General features: G+C 37.4%; 1 protein-coding gene across 4 annotated transcripts in view; it reads left to right on the forward strand.

The window, feature by feature from the left end:
• Positions 1–13,483, forward strand: part of LOC131682649 (protein outspread) — a 641,520-nt gene that overhangs the window by 151,930 nt on the left and 476,107 nt on the right. The gene's annotated exons all lie outside the window — the stretch shown is intronic.

Below are 13,483 nucleotides of genomic sequence, written 5' to 3' on the forward strand. Positions count from 1 at the left end.
TGGAGTCCCGGATCACGTAAGCGCTCAATCGATCCCGTAAATCTTTTATAATAGATTCCTAGAAGTCAACTGTGATAAAATCTTCTACACTGACGGATCAAATCTCAATGGCTTAGGTATCTTCAATGAAAATATCACCGTTTCTTTCAAGCTTAATGTTTCTGTTTCAGTTTACATTGCAGAATTAGTTGCAATTGAGTACTCTTACTCTTGGGATCATCGACACTTTTCCAATTTTAAGTGTGTACCTATTAATTTAGGACACGTTTTTAACATAAACTACACAAACAAATGAATGAATGGGACAAGGTCCGCCAAATTTTGAAAGAACCCGTGAAATTATTCTTTTAACAAACTACCAAAAATTGTATAGTTGGTGTAGTTCGATGCAGGAGAAAAAAGATATCCTCAAAAATAATTCTCAAGTAGACAGTATTCGAAGAAGTTTCTTGTGGACGAGTTTGTAATGAGTTTGTTTCCATTTCTTCTCGTTTTCCGAGATATATTTTTGATCGATCAAAGGGTCATAAGTTAGAAAATTAGTTATTAGAAGGTACTGGCAAATGAAAGATTGCACATTGATAATCACTTCTCCAAAGATGCTATTAACCACAACTTAGCTGTTTTGGCGGTAATAGTCAATTTCATGTTTTTGGTCTTATTTCTAGATATTGGGAAATGGCAAGAATCCGTCATCCGTATTTAATGTTAAATATCTCCTTCGATAATAGTCCGATTTCAACAAACTATAGTTCGTTCGAAAGGTGTTCGTATAATCTGTCTGAGGATGTATAAAGTGTTTATCAGAATTAGAGTGGAGGATGCGTCAGAAATACTTCATTTTATTTCGCTAAGCGATATGGATGAAGAAAATGCGGGTGTATGGGTGGTCAAGGGGGGGGGGGGGGGTGATGAAGTAGGGAGGTGTAGGGGTAAGAGAAAGAAGGCGATGCAATATTCAACTGCATACTACGCCTTCCATTTGAGACTTGATTTGAGAAAATCGGTTTAGTCATCACCGAAGAACCAATGTGACATTAATTGCCGAATATGCCCGGAATCCGGGACTTCCGGAATCGTCGGTAATGGACAATATATTCAAAGAATGTTTCATTGGCAATCAGTGATCTAAATCTTACTAACCAAACTGTAACTTTGGAACCAGAATCCAGAAACGAATGAAATTTTCAGCAGTCAATGGAGTTATTGTATTTTCCATTTGAAATCAAGTTTGTAAAAATCGGTCAAGAATTCGCTGGGAAATAGGTGTGATATTAGCTTAGGAACTTGGCGGGTTCCCCGGAGGCATCATGAACCGTTAAAGGTGACCAATGTAGTCAAAGCTACGTTGAATGATCATTAGTGATCTAGAGCTGCAAATCAAAGTAATGTTGCATCTTTTTTAATATGCATTACATTATATGGACATATGTTGGTACCAGTTGATATGGGAATTTGCCGTGTGACTGCACTCTTCATCCCGTAACTCCGGAATTGGAAGTCGAATTACCTAAAAATTCAATAGCAGCTTTTGCGAGCATTATACCTTTCAGATTTAAGTTTGTGAAAATCGGTTCAGCCATCTCTGTGAAAATGTATGAGTTTAAATAACACACACACGAACACACACATACATACATACACATAGACATTTTTCGATCTCGACGAACTGAATGACACTCGGCCCTCCGGGCCTCGGATAAACAGTCGATTTTTACAGTGAATGCATAGCCTTTCTTTATATGAGAAAGGCAAAAGATTTAGTTCCGGGTTATGTGGGAATTTCATTTGTGACCGGACGATTGAGTCTATATTTCCGGAACCATATAAGCGATCCGTACGAAATATTATAGACGTCTATGTAGATGATATACCTTTCATTTGGGACTAAGTTTTTGAAAATCGGCCCAACCATTCCCGAAAAATTGATGTGAGTTTGCACAAAACAAAAATAAAAACTAAATAGTGTAATCTAATATGAGATTCAAAAAATGATATTGAAGAACAATTTTCACCGACCGTCGAATTGTTGATTACTACGAAGCGTACGTTACTTCTAAGTGAATGAATCCTAGTAGCAGGGGATACATTTTGCTTGCAAAACTGATTCTAATCCTTAGAATGGCATCACAAGTGGTAATAAAGCTTGAAAAAATTACTTCAGAAATTTCATTATATAATATGAACCAAGCGTTTAAAATTATTTATTCATAACACCACGCATTCGAATGCTCTTTCTCTAGCTACGCGATGGAACTTCAGAAAGCATGCATTTGAATCACACATGCTCATTAGGGTGGGGCAAAATGATCGTTTTTTCAGCACAGCGCTTTTTTGGTTCCTTTAGGGGTCCCAAACAACTGTGCAAAATTTGGGGTCGATTAGTGTTGACCCGGCGTAGCACATTGCGTTTGAAATTTGTATGGAGATTAGTATGGGAAAACCTACATTTTTGCATTTTTAATTCTACAGACTACAATTCTTCCTGTAGTATGCCAACAAATAGATAGAAGTGTAGTCCAGGATATACTAAACAACTTTGCCGAAGGATGTATGGTGTTAGAATGTCTCTAAGCCAAGTTATACCTGCTCAAAGTTCAATACATCGAATTAAATGGCAAAAATCATTTTTATTGCCAACACTGCGGGTGTACCAATGGAATTTCATATAGAATTCCAAAATAACATTATTTATATTAGATTTACCACATTGATATGTTTGGATGAATTATTCAAAAGCATTAGCTCAATTTCATAAGGTAGTTGTGCAATAGGGCGTAGTGAGGGGTGAGGGGTGAGGGGGGGACTTTAATATGTAGAAATTCGAACTGAAATGTCGAGTTGGAATGTTCAGATGAATTATTTCATAACATTTACACATTGTCCTACGCATAATAGTAACGATGAAATAAAACATACTGTATCCATTTGTCTTGACTTTTATCAATAGAAATTATGTTACAGACTGAATCAAATGATGTCGAGTTGATATGTCAGAGGATTATATTTCGGTATAATACGCATGATTTGATAGCATGCTCATTTCTATGCTGTTCGATCACGAGGCGTGAAGCTAATTTCTGGATTTCAACATGAAATCCACCAGATCCCTACATCATTTTTTTGCTTCAGGTGATCGAACAGCATCGAAATGAGCATCCCATCAAATCAAAGTGCGTATTAAACTGAAATACAATCAATGCAATCCTCTAACATATCAACTCGACATCAGTTGATTCAGTCTGTAACGTAACTTCTATTGATAAAAGTCAAGGCAAAAGGATACAGTATGTTTTATTTCAACGTTACTATTATGCGTAGGATATTGTGTAAATGTTTTGAAGTAATTCGTCTGAACCTTCCAACTCGACAACATTTCAGTTCGAATTTCTACCTATTAAAGTCCCCCCTCCTCTCGCCCCTCACTACGCCCTATTGCTCAACTACCTACGCTCATGAAATTGAGCTAAGGCTTTTGAATAATTCATCCAAACATACCAATGTGGTAAATCTAAAATATATAATGTTATTTTGGAATTCTATATGAAATACCGTTGGTACACCAGCAATGTGTTGGCAATAAAAATGATTTTTGGCATTTAATTCGATGTATCGAACTTTGAACAGCTATAACTAGGTTTAGAGACATTCTAAAACCATACATCCTTCGGCAAAGTTGTTCAGCATATCCATGACTATACTTCTATCTATTTGTTGACATACTACAAGAAGAATTGTAGACTGTAGAATTAAAAATGCAAAAATGATGGATTTCCCATACTAATCTCCATACAAATTTCAAACGCAATGCGCCACGCCGGGTCAACACCAATCGACCACAAATTTTGCACAGTTGTTTGGGACCCCAAAAGGTACCAAAAAAGTGCTGTGCTCGGTTGATGTGGCTATGATTACGTTTTTCCATATAACAATGCCCCACCCTAATGCTCATAGATACATAATTACACTTTATCACGCATACAAAACACATTTTAATGAAAAAATTTGACAAAAAGATTGTTAAAAAGGGTGTCGCACTTGTCCCTTTGGGGTGTCGGTCTTACCCGGAATGTTTTTTTTGCCACTTTATAGCAACCAAATTTTCAAATAAACCCATTTTTTGAAACGCTAAAAAATTATATCTTGTTAAGAACTACCTTACCAAGGATTATGTACAGAGTTTACAACTTTAGGAGCTTTGTGGAAATTTAGAAATATGATTGCGCTTAAGGTGTCGGACTTGTCCCCGGTTCCCCTAATTAAAAAAAACAAAAGCGACATAACGTTTCGTTTGTATCCCGTAGTCCCAACGAACGAAATAGTTGATCGAAGCTTCAAACAATACCAACAAAAAACCAGGTTTGATAGAAAGTTGGTAAATGTAAATGAAAGTTTTGGCCTAGCAAATGTGACATACAAAATAAATCAGAATCATAGTGGGAGAAAAATAATGAATTTCATCGGCTTTCAACCGCTAGGTTCCGTCGGTTTGCGAAATAGTTGACAAACCGAGTCTCAGCCTAGTGGTTTGCATGAAACAACGCGCATTTCGTTAGCAATGATTTTTATTATTTATAGCTGAAATTGTACCTTGCGAATCAACATGCCATTCAAACAAAATGTTAACTGCCGCAAGTCTCACTCGGTAATTATAGTTTGCATCTGAATGTTAATTGGTGATTTCAGTTGAATTTAAAGAATGATTCTTCTCGTAACGTGAACCTTATTTCCATGAAACAACTACTTCGGCTGACTAACTGACTGACTGACTGACTGGTAGGAGATTCACACAGAGCCATCGTAAAAGTCGCCGCTAAATTGCAAGAGTACATAAAATTCTGGAGTTAAAACAAACATGGATACTCACAGTGACTTGGTTCAGTACATAAAAAGTTACGTACCCATAATGCAAACGGAGTGCCCGCTTCTGTTGCCATTTGTATTCCTATACATACATACATACATGCATACATACATATATACATACATACATACATACATACACGAATTGACAAGCAACTGGCAATGAGGCCCGAATAGCGCAAAGAACTTGCACTTATTCAGAGCATGCCCATTTAATGTTGTGAAAAATTCACAATACTCAACTAGAAAATAACAACAACAAATCGACAGCTGATTGTTCGTGGGAGGAAAGTGCGCCGCAAACATTCGCTAGCATAAGGAAAGCATAGCAGAGACCGCATCAGCGGCGAGCCTGCGCTCGTGCCCTGAGCATACCCACAGTTGAGAGGATCCCAGCTGGCATAGGCGCGTAAGTTGTGGAGAATGTGCGCGAAAGCGATCTTGGCGAGTCATAAAAATAACTATAATGCATTACTTTTTACGATCTACATAATTTTCAATTATAGATATAAATGAAAAGCAACCGTGCGCACGCGTTGCAATATTCCAACCGCTTGCGCTGCTCTGGCTGATGGCTAAACTTGGACCGTTTGCTGGCAAACGATCGATGGAAGAGTATGTACGTTCAAACGCACTGCTCCAGTCACTCGTCGCATTTTCGCGTGGTTTGGGTGGAATGGCGAGCATGTAGGGTGATGTGTCCATTTTGAACCCATTGAGCAGGCTGTCAGGTTATTGCGTTGATTATTCGGTCTACACTATATAGATTGCACATCAGTCGACATCAAGGTGTATGATACATACTAAAGAATCTATAAAATAATAAATTGTATGAGATAACACACATTCGTGCTTGGTTGAAGAAAAAAAGCATGCTATTTCACAAATTCTTTAGGGCACTAATAGGATCATGGTACAGTTGGGATCGATACCCTATTACAGTTACCATCGCTCAGCAACATGCGCCGGTAAGGGATGAGTTTTCGAACTGAATTTATCGATGCATAAAGAGCAATGCACTTACACCGGGGTCTTTGAGTGATTCTGCGCACAAATTTCGCTCTGATGGGTGTACAAAACGAGGTCAGCAAGCGTTGATGTGAGCATGCGTAGCGCAGTACATATTGCGAAAGTGGATTTGTAAAAAATATTAAACAGATGACATCGTTTATCTGCAAAAAAAAACATTTTTAAAAGAATACAATTTGCTTGAATCAATCAAAATTTGGACGAAACTTTTATTCTTCTTTTTTAGTCATTGGTTTAAATTCTGCAATTCCAATTAGACAACCGATTTTTAAAAAATGAGCGACGCGGGGAGAAAAAATTTCGGGAACGTTTTAGGCAAAGCTCTAAACTACATCCCCTTAGGGAAGGCTCGAAACAGCATGAATTTAGAGCTATCATTACGATTTTACTTCTGATATCACACTGGTGACGCATTCTAGTCTGACCGAAAAGAACACTGGGTAAAACGATACAGGTTCCTCAGGTGCTGCATCAGACCTTACTTACCTTTTCATACATTTTTACCTTCGTATTTTTCAATGTATATTTCATTAGGAATTATTAATGCCACCTATAAAAAGGAACTAACTTTGATTGCATTAAAATACATACATAAACTGAGGTCAATCCACTAAAGAGTGGAAGTATAAAATAAATTAAATTCTATTAATTAAAGAATACATATAATTAACAGAATGAATAACATGAGAAAAAATGATCTATTTCGTACATTGAACAGATTGAGTATTACAAATTAAATTAATGAAATAAGTCGAATAAAAACAATGAAATGAATTAGAATAATAATGTGAACACATTTAATTTAATTTATTCATTTAATCTATTTTATTCCTTTTAAATAAATAAAATGAACAGAAGAGAAGAGCTGAATGTATGTAAAATGAATGAAATAAATCAAACAATCAATGTTTATAAAATGAATAAAATATGATTATACAATACTAGTCAAACTAATAAAAATGATTCCAATGATTAAATAATTAAACTGAATAAAGTTAATAAAATCAACTATATGATCAATTAAATTTAATAAACAGAATAATAGGGGAACCCGGCGCTATTCGGACCAAATCGCCATTTTGGGTGGGTAGATGTGAGTGAATTGATCGGTCTAAGGTCCTATATTTTTAGTTTTAAACCTCTACATTTTGAAGCCATAAAAATTGATCAGCCCAGCTCCATGGCAGCGCAAGGCGACGGTTTGCAAAACTCTATTTTTTCCATCCTTCTAAAATGTAGGGGTAATTCGGACATTCATATGAGGCGATTCGGACCGTCCATTTTGCCTTTCTCATATAGAAAGGTTATGCAATCACTCTGAAAAACGTCAACCTAATCCCGGCCCGGAGGGCCGAGTGTCATATCCCATTCGACTCAGTTCGTCGAGATCGGAAAAAGTCTGTATGTGTGTGTGTATGTGTGTATGTATATGTGTGTATGTGTGTGTGTATGTGTGTGTATGTGTGTGTATGTGTGTGTATGTGTGTGTGTATGTATGTGCGTATGTGTCAAATAATTTCACTCATTTTTCTCAGAGATGGCTGGACCGATTTGCCCAAACTTAGTCTCAAATGAAAGGTGCAACCTTCCCATCGGCTGCTATTGAATTTTGGATCGATCGGAATTCTGGTTCCGGAATTACGGGTTTCAGAGTGCGGCCACACAGAAATTTCTCATAAAAACTATAGGAAAAATTAAAAATAGAATTTTTATTTTTGATGCTAAATGTATTCAAGGTGCATAAAACGTCGAGATTTGATGCAAACACGAAAAAAATTTGACGAAGATTCACTTTTTTGGATTTTGCACATTTTTGCCTTTCTCATATAGAAAGGTTTTGCCTTTCTCATATAGAAAGGTTATGCAATCACTCTGAAAAACGTCAACCTAATCCCGGCCCGGAGGGCCGAGTGTCATATCCCATTCGACTCAGTTCGTCGAGATCGGAAAAAGTCTGTATGTGTGTGTGTATGTGTGTGTATGTGTGTATGTGTGTGTATGTGTGTGTGTGTATGTATGTGCGTATGTGTCAAATAATGTCACTCATTGACCGGCTAGACCGATTTGCCCAAACTTAGTCTCAAATGAAAGGTGCAACCTTCCCATCAGCTGCTATTGAATTTTGGATCGATCGGAATTCTGGTTCCGGAATTACGGGTTTCAGAGTGCGGCCACACAGAAATTTCTCATAAAAACTATAGGAAAAATTAAAAATAGAATTTTTATTTTTGATGCTAAATGTATTCAAGGTGCATAAAACGTCGAGATTTGATGCAAACACGAAAAAAATTTGACGAAGATTCACTTTTTTGGATTTTGCACATTTTTGCCTTTCTCATATAGAAAGGTTATGCAATCACTCTGAAAAACGTCAACCTAATCCCGGCCAAATTTTTTTTTCGACTCGCGTAAGGTTTCTGGATTTTTCTTATAAGCTAGCATAGGCGACATTCAAATGCCAACGCGCTCTAACATGGTAACATAGAAGCACCTGAACCTTTCGCGATAAGTGTACTATCTACTATGGCATATCACTACTGATTAAAATTAAAAATAGAATTTTTATTTTTGATGCTAAATGTATTCAAGATGCATAAAACGTCGAGATTTGATGCAAACACGAAAAAAATTTGACGAAGATTCACTTTTTTGGATTTTGCACATTTTTGCCTTTCTCATATAGAAAGGTTATGCAATCACTCTGAAAAACGTCAACCTAATCCCGGCCAAATTTTTTTTTCGACTCGCGTAAGGTTTCTGGATTTTAACAGGGGCGTAGTTGATGGCTTACGGAGAGGGGTTACACCCCCCCTCTACTGTTCACTCCCCTCCTTTAAAAATCTCCTTAAATCACCCCTCAGACCACCACCTCATACCCCTCCCTTGCAACCCATCTTGACAAAATGAGTTAGCAAGCAGATAACATTGATCTAATGCTGATTAGGCTAATGGAGTATGATATTTTTTTTGTTTCAAGTGTTTCACCGTCGACACGTAGCTCATCAAGTTCGTGGCTGGCATGCCATTGTGTATAAGTGCAAAGTGTACTAAGAATGTAATGGACATTTCCACAATTATGTTGAACATAAAAAGCCTCCGTGCCATAGTTTAGAGAAATGAGAAAGGCACAATTGCACCGCTAGGTGGATTAAAACAGGTTTTTTACAATAGGATTATGTTTACTGATGAAATCTTTATTGGAGAAGCTCCAGAAGAAGCAAAAAAATTGTTTTAAAAATTGATCAGGGTAGCCACAGCTGTCGATTGGCGCATCATGTATTCGCACGAAAGTGGTGAGCGTCTTGAAAATATTTGTGTTTTCACCCACACAAAAAATCATTCCATAAAATAAAACTCTCAAGTCTTCCAAAATACTTGGCTGTTATTTTTTCACTTTTATTTGTTACTTTGTTATTATAATATTTTTTTATTTTGAGGATGGCAAAAAACGAAACACGATGCATCTCCCTTAAAAAAACTGCTGAATGGCATTCATCTGTCAAAATTAAAGTTTCAGGTCTTAATAGCCCCGGGTTCCCCTATAATTTAAGCTCATAAACGAATAATATGAGTAAAAGAATTAAATTACTAACATGAATAATCTGAATATAACCAAGAGAATGCGAATAATTAACTGGAAAAGAATTTGAAGTATCAATCACCAATATTGACTCTCATTGACCGTTTGTTGTTTTATTTTGGCAAAGTATAATGCACATCACTACTTTGAGCTTTTCTTATTAGCTGTAAATTTATCGCGTTTGTAAACCGTATTGTCCATTTAGATAGGTGTGAAATTTCACTTCTCTGGCTATCGAAAAAAATTCAAAAGCACCGGCCACTCACGCTGTGGGGGAGCAGCCGAACAACCATTGATCTCTGCCACAGCTAAGTACCGTGAAGCAGTCAGAAAAGCTGTGAAGCACACTGCGATGTCTTCCGAAATTTTTACTGGGCACAAAATATTCGTCGCTAGGAAGGTTCCAACAAAGTAGCAAATTTGTTCTACCTGGCCAACAGTTAAGGTCCGCTTCTGGAGCAGTCAACATTAACACCGGAGAAACTGATTTTAACATATTGAGTTAAAATTATTTATCGTATCACTATACTCGGAGGAATAGATGCAAAACCTGGAGGCCATGAGATCCTCTCCAAAAACTGGAGTCTCAAGGTCAAATCCGGAGGGGTAGCAACCCTACAGGGTAATGATGGTAAACAATTTTCAGAAAGGGGTACATCATGGGGTTCAATATTCGGAAAGGGGTACATGGAACGAAAAAAGTTGAAAACCACTGGTATAGCTGATTAACATCTCATGTTTGTAAGTTTCCTTTAATTTGATTTTTCTTTCGAGATTGGTTTTGAATCTAGCATTTTTATTTATTTTAACACTCAGAAAAATTTTACGTTGAGTAAATATATGTAAAAAAAATATGCAAAAAAATACTTTGTTTCTCTTTCTTTTTTCATGACCAAAGAATACATCCAGGAACCCCTTTTTGAATAAGCCACCAGTAAACGTTTTAATCCCTAAAAATTTTTAAACGCGGTCTAAAGTGCGATTATATAAACACGCGTTCCTACGCGGACCAGCATCGGTCTCTCCCAGAAGCCTGAGATCTAGAAACCTAGGCCTTACCTTTAGTTGGAGCATTCTCAAAAAAGACGCTCATATTTACTGGACAACAAGTTTCAGGGCAACATTTGAAACTCTAGTGATATAACGGAACTCACTCTCTTCTAGCATCTGAACTGTACACTCAAAATTAAACCCACTTGAGTATGCAATTGGCCACACGGTTATACAATCGCGAAATTTCTTATAAGCTAGCATAGGCGACATTCAAATGCCAACGCGCTCTAACACGGTAACATAGAAGCACCTGAACCTTTCGCGATAAGTGTACTATCTACTATGGCATATCACTACTGATGAGTGATTGTCGTTATTGAGATACACACACTTCTCAGTAAGGAACTTGCCTGTCTGGGATTTGCAATCCAAATATCAAAAGGCTCCAATGTTCCTTTACCGAGGACTCTTAGTCTGCGTTATATTGCTCTGATGTTTCACTTTCAGATCCGCAGACGTGGCATGTATCGTTTGTAAGCTTACCAATTTTCTTAAGATGATATTTACTCGAACAGTGTCCGGTAAGTAGTTCTTTCATGATGCATAGCTCTTTTTTGTTCATTTTTTTTAATTCGTTTATTTGACACGGCTCATGGCGGTAGCTTAACGGAGCCGTGAATCTTTTATATGTTTACAATACATGTAAAAGTAAAAATACAAACAAGAATTATTGTAGTGATATTGGAATTTGGGCGCGCAACTTTTTATTGCGAGCAGAGATCTTCTTTCGCGAGGTCTGTTGGCAAACAGCGTCAGGGGGGTCATTTAATTCTCTCTTGTTTTTCACGCCCCGGTCGAAGCTGGCTTGGTGTCCGGGATAAGGTGTTCTCCCCTGCTTCTTGCACTTATTGTTGATCAGTGTAAATCCGTCGTCATCGTTACTACATTCGTTGCCGATGTTGCTTGCAGTTGCTTTTGGGGTGCTTGATGATTCTTTTTCGGTTGTCATTATGGTCTGAACAACTGCCACAAATTTGGTCACCGTTTGTGGTTCAGGCATTGGTATTGAAAACTGTTTTAGGTTGGTTGGTAAATGAGTTGGCAATCGGTTGAGATGCATTTTCCTCTGCATCTTCCGCGCAAGGTTGCCCATGATGAGCTGTCTGATTACAATACTTGCACGTAGGAGTTTGTTCCTCATGGGTGCATAGCGTAGTTTGCATAATTGTAGTTCCGTGAGTTTTAAGTTTTATTGTCAAGTAGGAGAGTGCAGGCCTTTCAACACGCATACTTACTACAAAAACGCCGTTTGGAGTACCCGAGAAGTAGATTCTCCAAGTATCAGGTGTAACGGATTCTACTTCTCCGTATTGCGACATGCATTTTGCAATTGGCTCAGGAGGGGTACGAGGTGATAGGTCATATAACCTTACATCTATATAATCATTCTCAATATATACGGGAATCTTCTTCAAAACGAAACGCTCGGCTTGTGCTAACGTGTTGAATGATATTAACACTGCATTACGAAGATGATGATACTGAAGGTACAAGACTTCCGCAAGCCAAATTTGCGTTTTACCTTCATTAAAACTCGGTTGTTTTGAACAAAATTTAAAGTCAACGACCGCAGCGTTTGGGTCGGAGTAGAGCTTTTTCGTTAACTTTACTCATGATGACAAGAATAATCCGATGTTTCCTTTTGAGGGCACTCGATGGGAATCCACAAAATGGTGCTGGACCGATAAAATTAGTGGAAGACCCTCTTCTTGCTAGCTCATCGGCTTTTTCGTTTCCTGCAATGACCTGGAACCAAGTATAAATTAGCATGATTTTTCTCCACCAATTGTCGGATTGCAAGAATACACTCCCATACTAGTTTTGAGCGGCACGTAGGAGCACTTAATGCCTCGAGCGCAGCCTGACTATCTGAGAAAATGCAGATATTTGCATACCGGTATTCTCTATTCAGACATATGGAAGTGCATTCTAGAACGGCATATATTTCTGCTTAAAACAGTGTCGGCCAGTATCCCATGGAGATACTAGCGTTTATTCCTGGTTCTATTATACCAGATCCTGTCAAATAATTCATTTTTGACCCATCTGTGAAGAAAATTACTGAGCCTGGGCGGAGACTAGGGCCACTTTGTTCCCAGGTTGTCCGTTTCGGCTCCATAATTGAAGTGCAAGAGCGGCCCAAGGCAAAAAATATCAAAAGTGGATTAATCACAAATTATTATATGTTATTATGTAATGAATGCAATGACACCGACTTCTGATCAAAAAACTTATTTTGAAAAACATATTGTTTAGCTTACGATTTTTTTTCAAAAATTTAAAAGGAAGAGCCGCCCAAGTCGATTTGGGCCGTTTTTCCTTTTAGCTCTGGTGAGAGATAAGTAATCTTACATTACATGGTTATAAAAGTTTTTTTTTTTAATTTTTTCTGCAGAAATAATCGTTTTTATTGCATAACGGGTTTTACATATACAATACTTAATGGTTTGATGGTCCATAATGTCAAACTTTACAGTTAAACCTAAAACAAGACGTGACAATAGGGGGGAGTTTTGTTCCAATTTTACGTCAGAATCTACCAGCTGCTGATTAGTTTATTCTACCAACTTGCACCATAGGAAATGTTACTGCAGGGATAGTGAAATGAAGTTTAGTAGTGTTGCTATATTTATAGGAAAGTATAGTCATTACTTTCGACAAATAAAATAATTGTCGTCAAATGAACAAAAATATTCAAATCGAACAGAGAGTGTGCGGCAAGTATTTACCATGTCATGATTAACTTCAACAATAATAAGAAAACAACCAATCCATGATCTAAAAATTTCAGAAAATGGCTTCATCAAACCATTCTAGACACTCATGACACGGAAAAACGGTGCTCTTCATCAATATAGTGGAATAAAGTTACAAAATATTGCAGACATAAATCCCTCGGCATGATACCGTACCTTGATGTGGTCCGGGGGCTTTTCCACCAAAGCAGTATTACAGTGA

The sequence above is a fragment of the Topomyia yanbarensis genome, chromosome 2, assembly GCF_030247195.1.
Source record: "Topomyia yanbarensis strain Yona2022 chromosome 2, ASM3024719v1, whole genome shotgun sequence".
NCBI lineage: Eukaryota > Metazoa > Arthropoda > Insecta > Diptera > Culicidae > Topomyia > Topomyia yanbarensis.